The 12,377-nt window shown below is 41.5% G+C and overlaps 1 protein-coding gene across 1 annotated transcript in view; it reads right to left on the bottom strand.

Moving 5' to 3' along the window:
- Positions 1-12,377, bottom strand: part of LOC126413002 (neuropeptides capa receptor-like) — a 1,154,641-nt gene that overhangs the window by 942,839 nt on the left and 199,425 nt on the right. The window lies entirely within an intron of this gene.

Genomic DNA, 12,377 nt, shown 5'->3' with positions numbered 1-12,377 from the left:
TATTGATATAGGAACTTATAGGTTTAGAAGTGATAAGGAAACAGAAGAATACATAGACATACATGGTGTCACGAGAAAACGAAGACTTAAATTTGGTGGGCACGTTGAAAGAATGGCACCCATTAGGTCGACAAAACAAATAGTAGAAATCTGCGAAAACAGAAGTAAAGCCTAAATATCCAATTAAATGGCTTGCTGCGATTAAGGATTGTAAAATGACCTGTATAACTCAGGCAGATGTGACGGATAGAAAAACACTCAGAAAAAAGATATTTGATTGGAAAGTTGGTGAAAAGAAAATTAGAAAACGGACTGGAACACCGTGGCCTGATGAAGGAAAGAGACTTCATTCTTAAAGGATGAAACCGATTGACACACAAAACAAGGCTAGCCACCAAAGCCAACATAGATCAACTATACATCGCATGGTATTGTTGGGGCATACGTGAATAATAAATAATAATAATAACAAACTTTTTTCCTTTCACCATTTTGTTGCGGATATATGTGAGCACAGTCTCGAAAAGGTTTGAAATAATTTATAAAATTTGTTTCAGGTAAGTATCTATTCTCATTATGTGATACTACACGAATTCGTGAGCTACACTCCTTTTCCACCCACACACTATTCCTTAGAGAGCAAGGCACACTGTGACAGTAACTAAGACATTAACACGTTTAGTTCAAATGGATCCGGTGGTTTAGGAGGATATGTGGAACATTCATACCCACGTGCAACCACTATTATAATATATATATAGATATATAAGGAACTATTTGTAATTTTTTATGCTACATAACACTGCTTTTAATGTTGTGCCACTTCCAAATTCAGAAGTAGAAACTTGACTTGTAGCAGCTGTACCTTTATTTGAAAGTGCTCTTCTATTACAAACGCTATATTTTTTTTATTTGAAAAATTTTATGTGTCGGTCAAACACTTCGAATTTCGGTAAGCTGTATCATATAACAGTTTAGTCTGTCGTTATAATCGTGTTATCAAAAACACCATATACTGGCAAATGGTTTAATTTTAGCCGTATCGTACTGCTTGAATCAGTTTGGACACTAAGGGTGTACAAAAATGTGGTGGCATAGGTCTACGAATTTTGAAAATTATGGTTGTCTGCCTTAGTGTGTATTGCAATGTCTATAAATTTCATTTCCTGTCTCGTTTTTATACCGCAGAGCTGACAATGGGAATATCCTTAAACGCCTAATGATAGTGTGCTAAATGTGCTAATGAAAATTATGTTGGTGATCATGACTAATTTCCATTCAGAACACAGTTATTTTTCCTTTGTATGATCAGCTGATTCCAGTGATGTGCCATTTTCGACTGCGAGGCGCACAACATGCACGTCTGTCGGTTAGATGTATAAATTTTGTCTCATCGAGTCTACTACGTCAGCAGCAATATATTTATATGCCAGGTGTAAGTGTTTTGAGTAAGCACCTGAAAGTGGCACACAGCCGAACATAGCTGAATGTGTAGATAACATTACTGTGGCCTTAAGATAACCAATGTGAAATGGAACTGTTTTTTCGCAAATACTTCCAGTTCACTCTTACCTTGTACTTTACAAAGCTCTGAGTAAGAAGCTTGGAGTTGGTTCGTTGGTTGGGTTGGGGAAGGAGACCAGACAGCGTGGTCATCGGTCTCATCGGATTAGGGAAGGATTGGGAACGAAGTCGGCTGTGCCCTTTCAGAGGAACCATCCCGGCATTTGCCTGGAGTGATTTAGGGAAATCACGGAAAACCTAAATCAGGATGGCCGGACGCGGGATTGAACCGTCGTCCTCCCGAATGCGAGTCCAGTGTCTAACCACTGCGCCACCCCGCTCGGTAAGCTTGGAGTAAGAGGAGAGTTTGTCAACTGACGGAAGATATTGATCATGATGATAACGATGAAGAACATATTGCCCAAAACTAACGTGTAAATGCTTGTCTTCTAAAATACGGTTAAAATACGGGCCTGGACGCCGGAGGTGCCCATTCAGTGTAAAGCTTAATCATATTATTCTGTCCAGCCTTTGTATTTTCCTAAGCTTACTTGGCCGGTGTCAGTTACAATAATCGATTCATCTGTATTTCATAGCGCTTCATATGACAAGGGAGATCAACGTCTAGACCACCATTACAAGGCTCTTGCGTCAAAATATTTAATACCGATAATATTATTGCGTTTCCTGAGGACGAACAAGTCCACATTTCTTTTTTTTATATATAATGAAATGAAAATAGCTCCCGGACTTACATTTGTGACATGTTCTCTTTGGTTGTGTCGTAAATGCCGGAACAATAAATTTAGTACAATAGGGACCAACTATGTTTTACGATTAGATGGCTGAGAAGTCTTGCACGAACTGACTTCTGCCATAGGCTGGACCACAAACAACAGTCCTTATCTTTAGGAATACAGACTGAACTGTGAGCAAAAATTTGTTTGCAAGTTTAGATATATCAAACTGTAAAATTTCGATAGCAGTGCTCTCATGTAAAAGTAACCGATTCCGCATCCAATATGCTTCTCTTTATGCATTAAAAATTAGCGTTGTGTTGTACTACTCTCTTTTTAAAGTTATAGCTCCATTTCATATTATACATCCGTCCCCATGTGGAAGAATGAAGGCAAAATTGAAAATTCTATAATATATTACGAGGTCACATTCAGAATGCTGTATTTCCTGTCATTTCAGTTGGTTTATTGAAATTTATTTCCTGTCAAGGAATTGGAGATAATGGCTAGAAACATTTCACTGTCTACAAACAAGATTTTTGGTACACTAATACAAGCTACTGAGTTCAACTTTCCTTGAGATTTGGGGATTTACTGTGTAAGCATTTCTGCAGAAAAGCCTTAACAGCAAAGTCCCCAAAAGCAAGTTTTAGTCTTGTCACAGATGCCCAAGTGCCACTAGTAAACAATTTGTATTGTGTTATTGTCTTGAGCTTATCTGCTCACTTTGTCCTTACACACGCATGTAGCTATTTTTCTTTTTCTTTATCATAGTGTTACTGTTACTTGTGTGTCCATCACCTCTGAATTTCTATACTAATGGCATTTTATTGACAGAAGCGATGTCAAATGCTGTAGCAGATGACTTGTGCATAGAGACTTTGTCAGAAACCAAGTTTTCGTTTTAGCTACGGGAAAAGAGGGAGACTTCTGAAATAGAAATCATGAACACTTTCATATCATCTGATTTACACGAAGTTATTGCATGAAAACTTACAATGACGGCAGTCACACATAGCACTTGTAGTGCAACGCATCAGAAATAAATAATCTTAGAAGATAAATAACTAAATACCGAGCAATAGTCTATAAAATTATTTATCTAAAAGTCTGAAATGAAACAGGCCAGAGAAATATTTCAAACACTTTTGAATGATGCAAATCATGTGCAGCAGCTGAGATGCTCATACGTCAGTGGCGTGAGGAAACCACTGACTGAAATTCCACCAGACAAATATACCCTAACATTATCTAAAACTGTAAAAACTTAACTTTAATTTGTCAATCGCACCGCATTTTCTGTACATGTTTTTGAACATCATTTCAAGCCGAGTAAAATGCTTCATTTCTTGGTTTTAGAGATATCATTTCACAAAAATTTGACTGTTTTTTGAAAAAGTTTTCTTCAAGTCTGGTCAGAAAATATGAAAAATGATATATATAACACCTATCGCTATTCTGTTATTATTAATAGAATATATATCAAGAAAAAGCAGAGATGTTTCAGTATACGCTATGACATATTTTTCTACACTCCATTTTAATAGTTAATAGCTGGTGTTAGCGAAATGTTTCAAGTTCCCTTTTTTTAATCACCCTGATGACTTGAAAACAAGGTTTTTTTCCACCAAAGCTAGAGATCACACTGATTAACCTGTTTATCCATTTCTCCACGTCCAACTCTCAATTTGATTATGAACAGTCAGGCAAATACTCATGGCGGTGTTACTGCGGCTCTTATTTTCGTTTCACTCCAACATCTGACCAGTAGTTATTTGTATGAAGCAAATTCCATTATGCTGAGAAAACTGCGCAGCATTTGAGTTGGCATAAAGAGCATATTTGGATTCCTTAGCCGATTTTGCTACTGTATGGCTGGATGAATTTAGTTGTAGATATGGAAGAGTGTTTCACAATTAACCAGTTGTCCAGTTCATACCCTCTTTGTTGCGGACATTACAAACTGTGAAGATTGATTTGCTTCGTATCTTACAGTGCAAAATGTTCATATCAATTTTACTGCACTCGGACTAGACAGTAAACTTAAGTCAACAACCTTCAAAAATAGTACCATCCAAATGGCTATGCACACTGTTCGTATACACTGAAGACGGACATCGGACGATTGGTTATTTCTACCTTTCTAAGAGAGATATGATGGTGCTCATTGTTTTAAAAGAATAGTAGTTTCTGTATCCGTGCTCCCAGACAATACCGAAACTATCAGCGGTTTCCAACGTTTCTAATCTCTTCTATGTTCACAGTATCGAATGACAGCCACAGTTCCCATAATGTCTGCTTTTCACAGGCCAGAGGTTTTCACTTTTTCTAAAGAGTAGACTGTCCAGTATTATTACGTATTTATATTCACCTCACTAAGAATTATATGATTTTGGTAGTGCTATACTACATTTTTAAGCGAAAAACTTCTAATTTTACGATAGCACGTCTATTACGATATTGAATGATTTCCAGGGAACCTACTTTGGCCTGGAAGAATCCCTGCACCTCGCGATCGTGTCACAATGGTTTATGCCCTTTGGAATAGCGTGCCAGAAGCTCATAAGTTTTGGCTTTACTGCGAGAGGCAAGCACGTACTCCGGCTCGGAAAAACTGTTGATACTTCTTTCACTACCTCATAAATTTCCCCGCATAAAAGGCTTGAAATATTGACTATTGTGAGCACGCAAGAAATAAAATTCTCTAACCAAATTCCGTGAATCTTCAGAAATGGTCACAGACCATATCTAACTAAGAGTTAATTATGGTAATACTTCTCGACTAACTAAAAATACTGAGACATCAACAGACAAGGTTATAACGCTGACAAAGAGAATTTCCTATGAATATTTGAATCCATCGTAATCGTGATGCATGGGCTTGCGTTGATCATTCTCATTTAGAGCTTCTCGAAATTCTTTCATTTTTGTACGTGTGTAATTTCATTCCCTTGTCATGAAAGACTACGTGGGGAGGCCGTTCTTTTCTGAAGTGTTTAAGTTATAGAACATTTACATGATTTAAATGTTTTACGTGCCAGCTGCAGATTGGTGATATTAGAAAATTTGTGTGGTCTTCTGTCAACAGGCATTGAAGTGTATATAACGTGAATGAGACTCCTTCCCGCGTCATAAGGCACGAACTGTTATCCGGGAGAGAATATTTTGTTAGTCAGAGGTTGAGGTGGATCTTCGAGAGGTTGAGGGCAACTGAGTTGGTATGCGGGAACGTTTGGTATGAGAGTAAGGGTGGAGGAGACCTGTTATTTGGAGTAGGTTTAACTAGGGTGGAAGCCAGTTGAATGAGACGGCATGTCTAGGATGAGACATGATGAGTAAACCTTGAGTGATTTGGTGGTTAGGATTGGTTTTATTTGATGCAATGGATAAATGTCAAGGAGAATTTCATTTTGTAGGAGCGGGATTGGAAATTGGAAAGCCTTCGTGTTTTCTTAAGTACTGCTGATAACATACAAATGCATGAGTTAAGTCTGAATAGTAATTAAGATTTTACACACTGATCAGCTGCAAAATAATTTGATAAGACTATATGCTGGCATGTAAGTTTGTTTTTATGGAGTTATTCACTACTTAAGGACGGAGTCAAATTGCAGTTGAAAAAGAAATCAGTGTATATCTACAGCCATACTTTATAAACCACTGCGGACTATATAACACGATGTTCTTTCTATTATAGTTTACCAAATAATGGAGTTTCCTTCTGTTCCATGTACGTTTGGAGCTCCCAAAGAATGACTGTTACAATGCTCATTTATGTGTTGTTGGTTAGCTTATCTTTAGCACCACTACATGATACATAGCGAGTTGTATTTTATCGCCAGAATGATAACCTACCCCGATGTCGCGAGATGACTCACATATGATTTCAGACGTGTGCCACATCTCGTCTTCCAACATACCTGCAGCACAACCCCGTGAGTGGAACCAATGTGTGACCATTACTGGCACATCTTTGATTCTCTGCTCCAAGGAACCGAGTGGTGGGTTTTCTACCCAACACATTACATTTTTAGTCAATTATCAGGTAGGCTGTTAGTATGGCAGAACGGTCACTGATTGGGAACAAATGGGAGGGGACTGCTGGCCGCTGTGGCCGTGCGGTTCTAGGTGCTACAGCCGGGAACCGGGCGACCGCTATGGTCGCAGGTTCGAATCCTGCCTCGGGCATGGATGTGTGTGATGTCCTTAGGTTAGTTAGCTTAAATTAGTTCTAAGTTCTAGACGACTGATGACCTCGGAAGTTATGTCACATAGTGCTCAGAGCCATTTGAACCATTTTTGGAGGAGACTTCCAATTGTTTCATCTGCACTGTAACAAAGGGAAACCTCCTGTAAATTTTGACTCAAACAGAGGATTTGGAACTATTATAATTTATTTGTGGGAGATAGTTGTCGATTATGTGAGTTGTGCGACAGTATCTATATATATCCTTTCTATCTTTCTTTTACTTGTGCCGTTTTTCCCGCTGATATGCAGGGTCGGCATGGTTAATTAGATGTGGCAATGTTGGTTGAAGGGCTGGCTGGATGCTCTCCTTGCCGCCACCCGGCACCCCCTGGGAAGGAATTAGTGTACCCCAACTGTCTGCAACTAGTGTAATCCATGGAATTGTACGAAAGTGTTCAGATGTCTGCGAGCCGTGGAACTGACGCGGGACGTGGGGAACAGCCCGGTATTCACCTAGGGGATGTGGAAAACCGCCTAAAAACCACATCCAAGCTGGCCGGCACACCAGCCCTCGTCGTTAATCCGGGGCCGGCGCGCCTACCCGAGTCCAGGAAGTAGCGAGTTAGCGCGCTCGGCTAACCTGGCAGGTTCGACAATATAAAGTGTGTGTGTTTTGTGTAAGAAACATCACTCTGCGAAGAAAAAATTAACATGGAGTGACACAGGAGAGAAATTATGTATAGCTACTAAAGAATCTCTAGAACAGAATGTCGAATTAGGTTTCGGCTGTAAGATACACTGTGAAATTTATGCTCCAAGTCAGTTCACATATTATTGGATTTCATTACGCATTAGAGCAAGGCTTACGCCACCATAAGCGAGCAAACAGTTACAATCGGTAGTACTCCCCGTCCCACAAAACAACTGATGATCACGAAGCGAGAGAACGGAAGGCTGATTAGAAGCCGTGTCGCACTGGAAGGTGCGGAGAATGTGGTGAGTCACCCTGCGAGGCTTGGCGGTAAGGGCACGTCTATTAATAATAACTGTTTAAATATTTATACACGCATCCAACGACTGTCGACGTATTCCACATCAGCAACTATATGTACATTTTTTCAGAAACTCCAAAATCAATCTCACGTTTTAATTAGAATTTTCTAAAACGTTGTCCACCGTTGGCCGACTAAACAGTCCAATCGGAAACATGCAGGCAGGCCCGGAACACCGAAGCTAGCTCAAGACCCAGTCTTCGACTAGTATTCAGGCCGATACCATGCACTTACTGCGAATGGGTATTTTATGAAAGCATTATTCGGCCTCGGAATATATTTAAGTGTTATCTCGGGTGCGTGGGAACTCGTGTGATCATTAAAGTTATGTGGAGACTTTTGTAAGCTTACAACGGTGATCGATAAGATTAGACTATGCGAATTTTTATCCAACTTCTGGCGGCAAAGAATGGAAAAAGTTTTAAACACTGAATTGTCAGAACTACTACGTTAGGAATACGATTCAAGAGTTCCCATTAAATTGGCTCTATAGAATAGCTTTCCCTGTTTAAAAAATAGTAAGATAGATTCTTTTGTATCTAGACTTTTATTAAAGTGGAGTTCAGGCTTTCCCACTTGTCATTGCACCGTTAAGTTTATTATAAGCATGCTAGAATCTGTCAGTGGCGGAGGATAAAACCAATATGGACATGAAAATAGTTTTACAAGGCACAAGGTAAGCTAACTTCTACCTGTTGAGCTAGGAGACTTGCACGTGTGCTGGACTTTGTGAATTGGTTAACGTAGTACCTGCAAATGCAACAATTCACGAGGGACTACTGTCGCTGTTAGCTCGTCCACTCGATAACGTGTCAGGCAGAAACATTCCTTATATCTTCTCCTAATTAGTTAATTACTCAGTCATTACGCTAACGGAACCATTACAACTCAAAGATCAGAAGTACACACATCAAAAGAAGTTTTGCAGCACCCCAGTCCCCAGAACTCCTCAAGATAGACATTGACTGTGGTTATTGCATCATAAACCGAGTCCCTTGGACTGTTCAGAAGCCGGTCGGAGTGGCCGTGCGGTTCTAGGCGCTACAGTCTGGAGCCGAGCGACCACTAAGGTCGCAGGTTCGAATCCTGCCTCGGGCATGAATGTGTGTGATGTCCTTAGGTTAGTTATGTTTAATTAGTTCTAAGTTCTAGGCAACTGATGACCTCAAAAGTTAAGTCGCATAGTGCTCAGAGCCATTTGAACCATTTTTGACTGTTCAGAGCTGTCACTGAAAGCGCCGGAAGATGTAAACAGCCATGCATGACAGTAGCGACTATTAGACCGAGGGGGTCCGACAGCCGATCAGTTCCAGTCATTCCATCAGGAAGGAGGTAAACGGCTCGTGTTGTCTGTTGTCCAGCCTTGCATAGGCAATCAATACTGCGGTTCGAACGGGTGCGCATTTTTCTTTGTGTCAGGAAGGGCTCTCAATAAGGGAGGTGTCCAGGCATCCCGGAGTAAACCAAAGCGATGTTGTTCGGACATGAAGGAGATACTGAGAGAGAGGAACTGTCGATTACATGGATCGCTCAGGCCCCCCGAAGGCTACTACTGCAGTGGATGACCGCTACCTAGGAATTCTGGCTCGGAGGAACCCTGACCGGAACGCCACCATGTTGATTAATGCTTTTCGTGCAGCCACACGACGTTGTGTTACGACTCAAACTGCGTCCAATAGGCTGCATGATGCGCAACATCACTCCCGACGTCCATGGCGAGGTCCATCTTTGTAATCACGACACTATGCAGCGCGGTACGGATGGGCCCTACAACATGACGAATGGATCGCTCATAACTGGCATAATGTTCTCTTCATCGATGAGTGTCGAATATGCCTTCGAACAGACAATCGTCGAAGCAGTGTTCGGAGGCAATCCGTCATGCTGAACGCCTTAGACACATTGTCCAGTGAGTGCAGCAAGGTGAAGGTTCCCTGCTGTTTTGGCGTGGCATTTTGTGGGGCCGACATACGCCGCTGGTGGTCATGGAGGGTGCCGTACCGGCTGTGCGATACGTGAATGATATACTCCAACCGATAGTGCAACTATGTCGGCAGCATATTGACGAGGTATTCGTGTTCATGGACGACAATGCACGCCGACAACGCTCACATCCTGTGAACGGCTTCCTTCAGGATAGCGACAAGGCTCGACTAGAGTGACCAGCACGTTCTCCAGCAATGAACCCTATGGAACATGCCTGGGTTAGATTGAATATGGGCTGTTTTTGGACGACGTGAACCACCAACCACTCTGAGGGATCTACGCCGAATGGCCGTTGAGGTGTTGGACAATGTGGACCAACAGTGCCTTGATGAACTTGTGGATACTATGCCACTACGAATACAGGCATGTATTAGTCCAAGAGGACATGCTACTGGGCATTAGAACTACCGGTGTGTACAGCAATCTGAACCACCACCCCTCAAGATCTCGCTGTATACAACATGCAATGTGTAGTTTTCATGAGCAATAAAAAGTGCGGAAATGACGTTTATGTTGATATGTATTCCAGCTTTCTTTACAGGTTCCGGAACTCTCGGAACCAAGGTGATGCAAAACTTTTTTGGTATTTTTAAATAAAAATTAAGTAACTGTATGTTACTAATAGATAGCAAACATCGAGGCAGGAAAATAAGAAAATATGAGCGCTTCAAATGAAGGTCTTACAAAATAGCATGACGATAGTATTCTCTTTCATAAGCTGTTTTCGGTGGCTGCCGAATTACTGAAAAGTCAGAAAGTAATTTAGTTATGAAAATTATGGGATGATCGATTCATGCAACGCCCATAAGACTCCTGGCCTATGTACTACGCCTGTGGCACAAAATTTCAGTTTCTGTTCACATCCACTTATCCGTATTATTTCCTGGTGCATTTTCAGCAACCAACGGCCTTGCCGCATTGTTAACACCCGTTCCCCTCAAAGCACCGAAAATAAGCTTTGTCGGGATTGGCTAGCAATTGGATGGATCGTGCAGTCTGTCGAGCGCTGTTGGAAAGCGGGCCGCACCAGCCCTTCTGAGGCAAACGGGCGAGCTACTTGACAGAGAAGTAGCGGTTCCGGTCACAAAAACTGACAACGGCCGGGAGAGCGGTACGCAGACCACATGCCCCTCCGTATCCACATGCAGTGACAAGTATAGACTAAGGATGACGCGGCTGTCGTCCAGTACAGTGGACCTTCCGACGCTTGCCCTGAAGGAGTTTAAATGAGATTTTAGTGTTTTCAGCTGTCTTGTCCCGCTAGACTGAAATAATTTTTGAGATCAACCCATCAGTTCTATCGTACCTAACGTCTGACTTCATTTTAGCTTCACTTCCTCGTCTTATTCGCAGAAAAATCTTTTACCAAGAAAATGTTATCAGAAGCCCTCATCAGTATCTATTTTAGCGATATCACGACCTCTGCAATAACCTTACAGTGCCTAAGAAAGTCATTTTTCTTTAGTAACAGTGTAATTTTCAGTGTTTTTATTAATCACAGGCCAGGCTGGAATGTAGCGAAAAGGATGTTTTCAGGTACCTTCCCACCCACCTACTGCTGGCAATGTAATCTTCCTCCCATTCAGTTCCGGATTCAGAGGGGGGGGGTGGGGGGAAGAGGCTCTAACCCCCCCCCCCCCTAAAGAAAAGCATCTAGATCCATCCGTGACAAATCTCAAACTAAACAAACTTGATAATATCCTGCTGTCTTAGTACTATATTACCTACAGTACAATTTTCATCACTTGGTACGTTATCTATTTAAGTCGGTGTAATATAATTTTAAATTTTATATTCCTGTGGCAACGGCCCTGCCGCAGTGGATACAACGGTTCCAGTGAGATCACCGAAGTTAAGCGCTGTCGGGCGTGGTCGACACTTGGATGGATGACCATCCAGGCCGCAATGCGTTGTTTCCATTTTTCGGGGTGCACTCAGCCTCGTGATGCCAATTGAGGAGCTACTCGATCGAATAGTAGCGGCTTCGGTCAAGAATACCATCTTACGACCGGGAGAGCGGTGTGCTGACCCGACGCCCCTCCTATCCGCATCGTGCACCGAGGATGATACGGTGGTCCCAGGAGGCCACTCGTGGCTTGAAGACGAAGTGCTTTTTATATATATATTCCTGTAAGAAGGTGCTTATGTGACTAGATTTTAAATCGCGCCACTAATTCGGAACGCAGCTACATATCCACACCAGTGCCATCGCAACCCACCCACCCGCTAGAAGTGTGCAGTTTGCGAGTGCTCGCGTTGCTCTGCTGTACACATAGGGCATTGCTGTATGGTTTGTCGAATCAGACACAATAGAATGCGCTGATCAAGTGGTTTTTAATTGTAATCAAGGCGCGCTTTTGTCTTATTTGTCAGATTAAAAAATAAAGGCATCGAAACGTACACAAGGCGATCTTCTTTCGTTTTCTTTTTTTTACTGAAACGGAAGAAAGAAAAAGTAGAATCGAGTGAACATGAACCAGTATTACCTGGAAACAATGTCGGTGACTTATAATTGTCTCTTAACATTCAGCAGGCACATCTTTCTGAGTATTTTGTATGTAATTAATTAAACTCATACAAAGACGATGAATCGACTTTGTGAATTTTTATTGGGTCGAGTTCGTTCATTTTTCGGCCCTCGTGGTGTGCGTGGCTGTGGACTGGACTCTGGATCAGTATTCCGAAGTTAGTGATTCTCCCCCCTAAATTTAGTGGTTTTTTAGTACCCGTATAGTGGGCAGATTTAGTATCTACTGGCTGGTGTGAATTATGGTGGATCGTAAAAAGATTTAGGTGGTTTATGGTAAAATTATGTTTTTAAATCACTTGATCCATTCAACAAACAGCAATATTTAATTTGCTAACATCTAGTACCTCTTAAATTTATATCACATGAACATTGATAATATA

This window comes from Schistocerca serialis, chromosome 7, assembly GCF_023864345.2.
Source record: "Schistocerca serialis cubense isolate TAMUIC-IGC-003099 chromosome 7, iqSchSeri2.2, whole genome shotgun sequence".
Taxonomy (NCBI): Eukaryota; Metazoa; Arthropoda; class Insecta; order Orthoptera; family Acrididae; genus Schistocerca; species Schistocerca serialis.
The sequence above is the reverse complement of the archived record's forward strand: the minus strand, read 5'-3'. Positions and strand labels throughout refer to the sequence as shown.